The sequence below is a fragment of the Furipterus horrens genome, unplaced genomic scaffold, assembly GCF_987537825.1.
Source record: "Furipterus horrens unplaced genomic scaffold, mFurHor1.1.pri manual_scaffold_5, whole genome shotgun sequence".
NCBI classification, from domain to species: Eukaryota; Metazoa; Chordata; class Mammalia; order Chiroptera; family Furipteridae; genus Furipterus; species Furipterus horrens.
The window spans coordinates 177336226-177346011 of NW_028327175.1; the positions used below are offsets into that span (position 1 = coordinate 177336226).

At 44.3% G+C, this 9786-nt stretch overlaps 1 pseudogene; it reads left to right on the forward strand.

Moving 5' to 3' along the window:
- The first annotated feature begins 3096 nt into the window (after positions 1-3096).
- On the forward strand, positions 3097-5293 carry LOC150010443 (heat shock protein HSP 90-beta pseudogene; annotated as a pseudogene).
- The last annotated feature ends 4493 nt before the right edge of the window (positions 5294-9786 follow it).

Consider the following 9786-nt stretch of genomic DNA (forward strand, 5'->3'; position numbering starts at 1 on the left):
AAACAAATGTAGCTAAATGTTAATGGTGAAATCTAGGTGGTGGGTGTACACAGTTCACTGGAAAATTCTTCTCAACCATACTGTTCATATGTTGTATGTTGGGGAAAAAACCTAATAGGCATGTCAAACCTACCATATTCAAAACATAATTCTTAATTCTACCCATCCCAAAAATTCAGAAGCCTTACCTATTTTGTTCATTGATGTTCCCAACTTCTAGCAGAGTACCTGGCACAGTGCTTAAAAGTAACTGTTGAATTAATTGATGAAATAACGCTGTGTTTCTCTCTAAGCCCCTCAACCCTCACCGGTCCTGGGGTGAGAATGGAGTTCTCCACCTCCCAAACTCCCTCGCTCATGCCAGTGAAGACCATGACTTAGTACCTTTCTTTACCACAGAGCCAAAGTGTTTCCTGTCCCACACCTGTCACAAATAGGAACCACAGCAGATGTTACTGTATAGCCAGGCATCACACTGCACAGGCTGAGGCTTTGGAGGACTCCGATCTCGCTCTGCTCAGAGTCCGCCCAAATCCAGCCCACGAAGGCCTCCTGGTGTCTGGGGACTCGAGTCCACTCTTTGGCCCTGGAGCATCAATGGCAGCTTCGTCTCAGGACCACTGCGTGGGCCCAACTCCGCCCTCTCACGAGGCAGAGCAGCTGCCTTCGTCCACTCTCATATGGTCCACCTGACCCCTACACAACTTTCCTCACCTGGCTCTGCCCTGACAGGTCCGGCCCCAACCGCCCCGCCTGCCCCAGACCGCCTACAGTTGAGTTCTCGCGGGAGCCACTAGCCCACGGGATCAGTGCAATCCAATCCTGGCGGCTTCTGCGATCCTGCACACAAAGCCTCACCTTGTTCGATACCTTCTGCTGGCCTGGCCAGAGCCTTTAGCGCCGCCCCCTGCTGGCCCACGCAGGCACTGCAACGCTCGCCAGGGACCAGCAGTAGATTATTTGTGGTGCGTTGGTCCACAGCTCTGTACATGCCCCTCTCCTAAGCTAGGCTCCTAATGCGAACAACTTCTGAGCCATGCCTACATCCTGAATCACTGAACACTGTTGCTAGAGGTGGTCGCCTGGTGCATACCTGCCCTGAGCGCAATACTGAGTTACAGAGGGGCTGGGTTTGGGGTCAGTTTATAGTGTCACAGAGGGGGCAGATAGAGAGCACACTTTGGACAGGATAGATTATTGCAGGAGGAGTCCCTAACTTGTGCCAGAATGTGAGTTCAGTTGGTACTAGGTCCGTTGAGAGTTTCAGTTAGGGTGGTCAGTGTATGGGGACTTCAGAGTGTAGACATTTCTCAAGACATGAAGCCAGAATCTTTTTATCTTGGTGAGCACACCTGTCTCCATTTGTTCCTGACCAGAGCCATTCTGGCAGATCCATTTCCCTTGAAGGTATAACTAGACTTGCCTTACTTAGTCTACAGCCCTCAGTGTTGGTCCAAGGAGAAAGCCATATATTTGAGATGAACTGGGTCTAAGTGAAAACAGTCCACCTCTGTCCAGGCTTGGAGGGTTCAGCTTCCTGCTCTGTGAGTCACTGAAGGTGGATGCTTTGTCTCCATCAGAGGCCTCACCTTCTCTGGCAGTCAAGACACCTTCCAGGTGAGTGGTACAAATGCCAGGGTAGTATTCCTGATAAAGGCAGACCCCATGTCATGTGTGTCTTTGGTTTCTCATAATGTCTGACATCAGAACAGCATGTGGTCACCATTTCTCAAACATGAACAGCATGACTGAATCCAAATATTATATATATTGTTATATCCCTACCTAGATGGCTGTCCTAGACAGACAAAGGGAAGAATTTCCAACCAAAGCATCAGGAAATCCTGGAACAAAGATTAAATGAACACTTTGTCTTATCCTACCCCTCCTAACTTCCAGCTAAACCACACAACATTCCCAGAAACCACTGACCCAGAAGGTTCTTTTTGGTTACTTCTCTCTTTTTTAAAATTATTGTTCAATTATAGTTGTCCCAATATTTCCCCCATTTCTCACTGCTGTCCCACCCTCCTCCCACTCCCACAGTCAATTCCCACCCTGTTGTTCATGTCCATGGGTCCTTTATACTTGTTCCTTGATTAGACCCTTCCTCTCTTTCTCTCATTATCCCCCTTACCCCTCCTCTCCAGTCGCTGCAGTTTGTTTCTTATTTCCATGTTACTGGTTCTATTTCTCTCCTTTGTTTGTTTTTGTTCATTAAGTTCCACTTATAGGTGAGATCATATGGTATTTGTGTTTTGTCACCTGATTTATTTTACTTAGAATAATACTCTCCAGTTCCATCCATGCTGTTGCAAAGGGGAGGGATTCTTTCTTTCTGCTGCTTAGTATTCCACTGTGTAAATGTAACACAGTTTTATGATCCACTCATTTGCTGATGGTCACTTAGGCTGTTTCCAGCACTTGACTATTGTAAATAACAATGCTATGAACATTGGAGTGAATAGGTTCTTTTGAATTGGGGTTTCAGGATGCTTAGGGTATAATCCCAACAGTGGGATTGCTAAGTCAAAAGGCAATTCCATTTTTAGTTTTTTGAGGAAATTCTATACCATTTTTAACAATGGCTGCACCAGTCTGCATTCCGACCAACAGTGCACTAAGGTTCCCTTTTCTCCACATCCTTGCCAGCACTGTTGTTTGTTGATTTGTTAATGATGGCCATTCTGACTGATGTGAGGCATCTCACTGTGGTTTTAATTTGCATCTCTCTGATGGCTAGTGATGTTGAGCATCCTTTCATATGTCTATGGGCCCTCTTGGATCATAATGGCTTGAAACTAGAAACCAACCCCAAAACATTCAAAGTCATGGAGACTGAATAACATACTATTAAGCAATGAAGGGGTCAATAAGAAGATCAAGGAAGAAATCAAAAAGTTTATGGACACAAATGATAATGAGTACACAACAGCCCAAAACCTGTGGGACACAGCCAAGGCAGTCCTGAGAGGGAAGTTCATAGCAATACAGGCCTACCTAAAGAATATAGAAAAATCTCAAATAGCTCTCGAGTCAACCCTGCGCATGCTGTTTTAAGGTGTGTGAGCCAAAAACAGACCCTGTTTTCTAGTACTTGCGTCTCTTCACTCTGAAGATGCCTGAGGAAGTGCACCATGGAGAGGAGGAGGTGGAGACTTTCACCTTCCAGGCAGAAATTGCCCAGCTCATGTCTCTCATCATCAACACCTTCTACTCTAACAAGGAAATTTTCCTTCGGGAGTTGATTAGTAATGCTTCTGATGCCTTGGACAAGATATGCTATGAGAGCCTAACTGACTCTTCTAAGCTGGACAGTGGTAAAGAGCTGAAAATTGACATCATCCCTAACCCCCAGGAATGCACCTTGACTCTGGTAGACACAGGCATTGGCATGACCAAAGCTGATCTTGTAAATAATCTGGGAACCATTGCGAAGTCTGGCACAAAAGCATTTATGGAGGCTCTTCAGGCCAGTGCAGACATTTCCATGATTGGACAATTTGGTGTTGGCTTTTATTCTGCCTACCTGGTGGCAGAGAAAGTAGTGATCACAAAGCACAATGAGGATGAGCAGTATGCCTGGGAGTCTTCTTCTGGAGGTTCCTTCACTGTGCAAGCTGACCATGGTGAGCCCATTGGCCAGGGTACCAAAGCGATCCTTCACCTCAAAGAAGACCAGACAGAGTACTTAAAGGAGAGGCAGGTCAAAGAAGTGGTGAAGGAGCACTCACAGTTCATAGGTTATCCCATAACCCTTTATTTGGAGAAGGAACGAGAGAAAAAAATCAGTGATGATGAAGCAGAGGAGGAGAAAGGGGAGAAAGAAGAGGAAGACAAAGATGATGAGGAGAAGCCCAAGATTGAAGACATGGGCTCAGATGAGGAGGATGATAGTGCTAAGGATAAGAAAAAGAAAACAAAGAAGATTAAGGAGAAATACATTGATCATGAAGAACTGAACAAGACCAAGCCCATTTGGACCAGAAACCCTGATGACATCACCCAGGAGGAGTATGGAGAGTTCTATAAGAGCCTTACCAATGACTGGGAAGACCACTTGGTGGTCAAGCACTTCTCTGTAGAAGGTCAGTTGGAATTCAGGGCATTGCTATTCATTCGCCGTCGGGCCCCCTTTGACCTCTTTGAGAACAAGAAGAAGAAGAAGAACAACATCAAACTGTATGTCCGCCGTGTGTTCATCATGGACAGCTGTGATGAGATGATGCCAGAGTATCTCAATTTCATCTGCGGTGTGGTAGACTCTGAGGACCTGCCCCTGAACATCTCCCGAGAAATGCTCCAGCAGAGCAAAATCTTGAAGGTCATTCATAAAAACATTGTTAAGAAGTACCTTGAGCTTTTCTCTGAGCTGGCAGAAGACAAGGAGAACTATAAGAAATTCTATGAGGCACTCTCTAAAAACTTAAAGCTTGGAATCCATGAGGACTCGCCTAATCGGCGATGCCTTTCTGAGCTTCTGTGCTATCACACTTCCCAGTCTGGAGATGAAATGACTTCTCTCTCGGAATATGTTTCTCACATGAAGGAGACCCAGAAGTCCATCTATTACATCACTGGTGAGAGCAAAGAGCAAGTTGCCAACTCTGCTTATGTGGAGCGAATGTGGAAGTGGGGCTTTGAAGTAGTATATATGACAGAGCCTATCTGTGAGTACTGTGTACAGTAGCTCAAGGGGTTTGATGGGAAGAGCTTGGTCTCGGTTACCAAGAAGTGTCTGGAGCTACCTGAGGATGAAGATGAGAAGAAGAAAACGGAAGAGAGCAAGGCCAAGTTTGAGAACCTCTGTAAACTCATGAAAGAGATCTTGGGTAAGAAGGTTGAGAAGGTGACAATCTCCAATAGGCTTGTGTCTTTGCCCTACTGTATTGTGACTAGCACCTACAGCTGGACAGCTAGTATGGAGCGTATCATGAAAGCCCAGACACTTTGTGATTACTCTACAATGGGCTACATGATGGCAAAAAAGCACCTGGAGATCAACCCCGACCACCCCATTGTGGAGACTCTACAACAGAAGGCAGAGGCAGACAAGAATGACAAGGCTGTCAAGGATCTTGTGGTGTTGTTGTTTGAAACTGCCCTGCTCTCTTCTGGCTTCTCACTTGAGGATCCGCAGACCCACTACAACCGCATCTATCGCATGACCAGGCTAGGCCTAGACATTGATGAAGATGAAGTGACAGCAGAAGAACCCAGTGCTGCTGTTCCTGATGAGATTCCCGCCCCTGAGGGTGATGAGGATGCTTCTTGCATGGAAGAAGTAGATTAGGAGTTTCTACCTGCAGACCTTGTGTCTGTCCTGTGCAGTGTCTTCATGACTCCCTCAGCAGCCCTGAGTGGCCCTAGCCCCCCTGATTTCCTCTGCTGTTCAGTGTTTTATTTTTTTTTTCTCTCCTGTCTTTGCCTAAGGCAGGTTACAAGGGTCTCAAGCCTTCCCTTCTCATAGCTGGTATCAGGCTTAGACTTGTTGTGTATTTTTTTTTTTTAAATTTTGTTCTGAAATTAAAGTATGCAAAATAAAGATGATGCAGTTTAAAAAAAAAGAAAAATCTCAAATAAACAACCTAGCCCTACATCTACAATAAATAGAGGAACAACAACAAACAAAGCCCAGAACGAGTACAAGGAAGGACGTAATCAAGATCAGAGTAGAATTAAATGACATAGAGACTAAAAGAACAATTCAAAGGATCAATAAATCCAGGAAATGGTTCTTTGAAAAGATAAAATTGACAAACCTTTGACCAGGCTCATCAAGAAAAAAAAAGAAATTACCCAAATAAATAAAATCAAAAAAAAAAAAAAATAAGAGGAGAAATTACAATCACTACCACAGAAATACAGAAGATCGTAAGAAATTAATATGAACAACTATATGTCAAGATATATAAAATCCTGGGTGAAATGGAGAAATTTCTAGAAACATATAATCTTCCAAAACTGAATCAAGAAGAAGCAGAAAGCCTGAGTAGTCTAATAACAGCTAGTGAAATTGAAACGGTAATCAAAAAACTCCCAGCACACAAAAACCCTGGCCAGATGGCTTGCAGGTGAATTTTACCAAACATTCAAGGAAGAGCTAACTCCTATCCTCCTCAATCTGTTACCAAAAAAATCAAGAAGAAGGAAGATTCCCCAACTCTTTTTATGAGACTGGTATTATCCTAATTTCAAAACCAGGTAAAGAAACAACAAAGAAAGAAAACTACAAGGCAATACGGCTGCTTCTCTTTTTATTAGTGAAGAATTCAAAGAACTATATAGTTTAGTGCTTTCTCAAGGTTTCTATCACTCTTTTTAAAAAAATATTTTTAAAAATATATTTTATTGATTATGCTCTTACAGTTGTCCCAATTTTCCCCCTTTGCTCCTCTCCACCTGGTACCCACATTCCCTCCAGCAAGCCCCTCCCTTAGTTTATGTCCATCAGTCATGCATATAAGTTCTTTGGCTTCTCCATTTCCTATACTGTTCTTAACATTCCCCTGTCTATTTTGTACCTACCAATTATGCTTCCCTCATTCTCCCCCATCCCCCTCCCAGAGATAACCCTCCAAATGATCTCCATATCTATTATTTCGTTCTGCTTTTTTGCTTAATTTGTTTTTTAGATTCAGTTGTTGATAGTTGTGAATTTGTTGCTGGCATCTACCACTCTTTGGAGGCCATTTCAAATCCTTGTGTCTTGCCAATTACCAGGTGTGCAAGAGTCTTGTAGGCTTGGACTTAGTCCCTGCTCTGCTACTGAATAGCTGGCAACCTGAGGCAAGTTACTTCCCAACTTCTGCCTTAGTTTCTCTCTTAAAAAAAAAAAGATGACATAGAGGTATGAGTTTTTAATGAGACAAAGGATGGAAGTATTTAGCAACATGTCTGGCATTAAATGCTGCTTTCCTTTCCCATGAGGTTAGAGCCAAACATTTCCCTAGGGTTGTGGCTCTCCCAGAATTTCTGTGCTCACTGTTCCTATCTTTCACTGTCTGTTTCTCTTGGAGAAGAGGACTCACTGCAGTCATGGTCTCTGTTCTGTTGTGGGTAAGTCTGGATTCCCTTGACAAATCAGGCAAGACATATTCACACATCAAACAATAGTTCCAAAGCAGAATTCATAAGATCAGCTTGCAAATGCTCCCTTTCCTCTTTACTCTAGGACTCAATCTCACAGCACTTTCTACTGCACAATCCCAGCCCCTCATTCCTCAGTGCAGGCCCAGTCCCACTCTGGTCCTCCAGCCCAATCCTCCAAGTCTGTTTTCTAGCCTGGCTGAGCAGTCTCTTGGTTGTCCCTTCCCTGCTGCCCCCAGGTACCAGCTCTGCATGTCCTGCTTGGCCCCAGGCTCACTGAAAATCCCTGGAGAATCTCAAATTGGGGAGCAGCAGTGACCAGCACAGACAGATAATGCTGATTCAGGACTCTCACTGTCTGCATCTCTGCCCCTGGTCTGGGCATCCATACACCCTCTGAAATGGACCCTGAATGCCAGGCAAATGTCTGCTTTCTACTGATGTGGGGTCCATCTGTTCCATTCAAGGGTAAGAACTTACTGCCAAAATGACCCCTCATCTCAAGTCATGAGTCTCCAGACACAATCAGAGAGGACACATACAGTAAGGGCCCCCAGATCTCAGAGAGCTCACACCCAGAACCACAGGACCCGAAGTCATTTCTTCCCAGTCTCCAAGGCCCATGCTCAAGTTGAGAGTTTTCTAAACCTGGTTTAGGGCCAGAGAAGGGCAGGTAACTAAGAATAAGAAACAGTGACAGAAAAAAAGAATCATTTCAGCAACACTACACTTTCACAGGATTCACGATGGTACAGGCCTCAGCTTTGCAGCCCAGTTTATTTTTAGATGGTGCTCTTCACACCCAACACCACCAAGTATGATTCAATGAGGACTGTGAGCTTGGAGGAAGCTGTGGAGCCTTTTCTGTGTGTTTCTTTATGCTCAGCTTTGATAGACCTCACAAAAAAAGACTATAAAAATAAATTGTGAAAATTATACCAATAAAAATCCAGGGAGGCTAAAAACTATTTTATGGAAAGTGCAGGACATGCACTTACTTTGTTGTGAATTCCTGGCTGTCTAGTCCCGGAGCCTGACACATGGTAGATGTGCAATAAATATGAACTGAGTGACCCATTAGTTAGCTGCTCACCCATTTGTGGCGCTTCAACCAATCCATAGCGCCACACACACCACAATGAGAGAGAATACTTAGGCTTGGATGGGAGAGCTGCTAAGTTGGCAGGAGAGCCTGTTACAAACTGTTCTAAAAAACATCCTTGCCTTTCACTTTGAGCTCTACTTATTAACAGTAAAATGATGATATGGCAGAAAGGGAACTGCAAACACTGCCAAATTCTAAGAGAGGAGCTGGATACATCCCTTTCAACTCTCATGTATTACCACTTGGTCTGTGCCAAGCCATGTACTTTACAGAAAGAGTACAAATGTCACCATCTTATTGCATCTTATTAGCCAGGCAGGATAGGGTGCATCCAGAAGACAACTTTTATTTTTTCCTATGCCAGTCAAACTCAACGCCCAGATGCATTTTTTTCACCTGGGCTCTTGCATGTAAAATCTTGGACAGGCCCATAACTTTGAGCACCCAGAAAAGTCTCATTTCAGTGCAAGACTCCCTATGACTTCTTATCTAGGTGTTAGGTTCTCTCTGCATCAAGGCCACAACTGCTCTGGGCTGGGAACAGGCTTGGGAAATTGAAATGTCAGTTTCTCTTTTCTAACCACTTCATACTCTCCAGGTGCAGCATCTGATACTTCTGTAGTTAGAATCCACCACTAAGCCCTCTGGGCTCAGCAGATATTTTGACTTGGAAGTTGTCTTGAGAGAGAATCTTGTGGTGTCCTAAGAATTCCCCTGCAATATATGTCCAATTGCAACTTCACTGCCTGGGTGATGTTGTCTCTGTCCAGCTGTGTACAATGCCCTCCCTCTGCTCCTGTCTTCTGTGGGCTCACTCCAGGGCACCAATGAGTTTATATAGTTTGTGCCACAAATAAAGGCACTAGACAAATGGGTAAGTAGAGGCCAAAATGCAGACTTGGTTTTGTGTTTCAATTAGGTGCTTCTCAAAGGGAGGAAAGATCACCTTCATGTAGTTCATCAGCCATAGGAGGTGCTTTTTATCATAATTCTCACCAGTGCCCCTCTGTTTGAGTTGAGGCTTTGGCTCTCTCTCTCTGTTTGGGTCCACATCACTTCTGCTCATTTTGCAGCAGCTTCAGGCTTCCCCTTGCCTGTAGGTCCACTTGGCTATAAAAAGGCCTTGCACATCCCACCCTACCAAGGGTGTTGGTAGTTCACTCCTGAGGCCTGTCCTTTTTCTCTTTGCTCTCCCAGCAGGCAGGTCATTTAAGCCATCACCTCTCACCTTTAGATTGCTCAGGCATGGGTCAGACACCAAGTGCTTGTGTTGCCCCAAATTTCAGGAGACTCATGTTAAGCCTTATAAAGTATTCTCTTAAAGTCTCTCTCATGAAGGCAGCTGTGAAGGAGAAGCATATCTCTCTCTCTCTCTCCCCCTCCCCCACTTTTCTTTCCAAGAAAAACAGGTGTGAAATGAAAAATGGTATAGTGTTCCAAGAACTTTTCAGAGAAATTTTCCATTCCTACCCTTCTAGACCTCCAAACACTCATAGGGTATGGATGGATAATTACTAGAGCTGCTGGCTTGCTGGAGGAATGACTCTTAAAGCATGAGTAGGTGTTAATTGAATGAAGAGGGAGAGTGTACT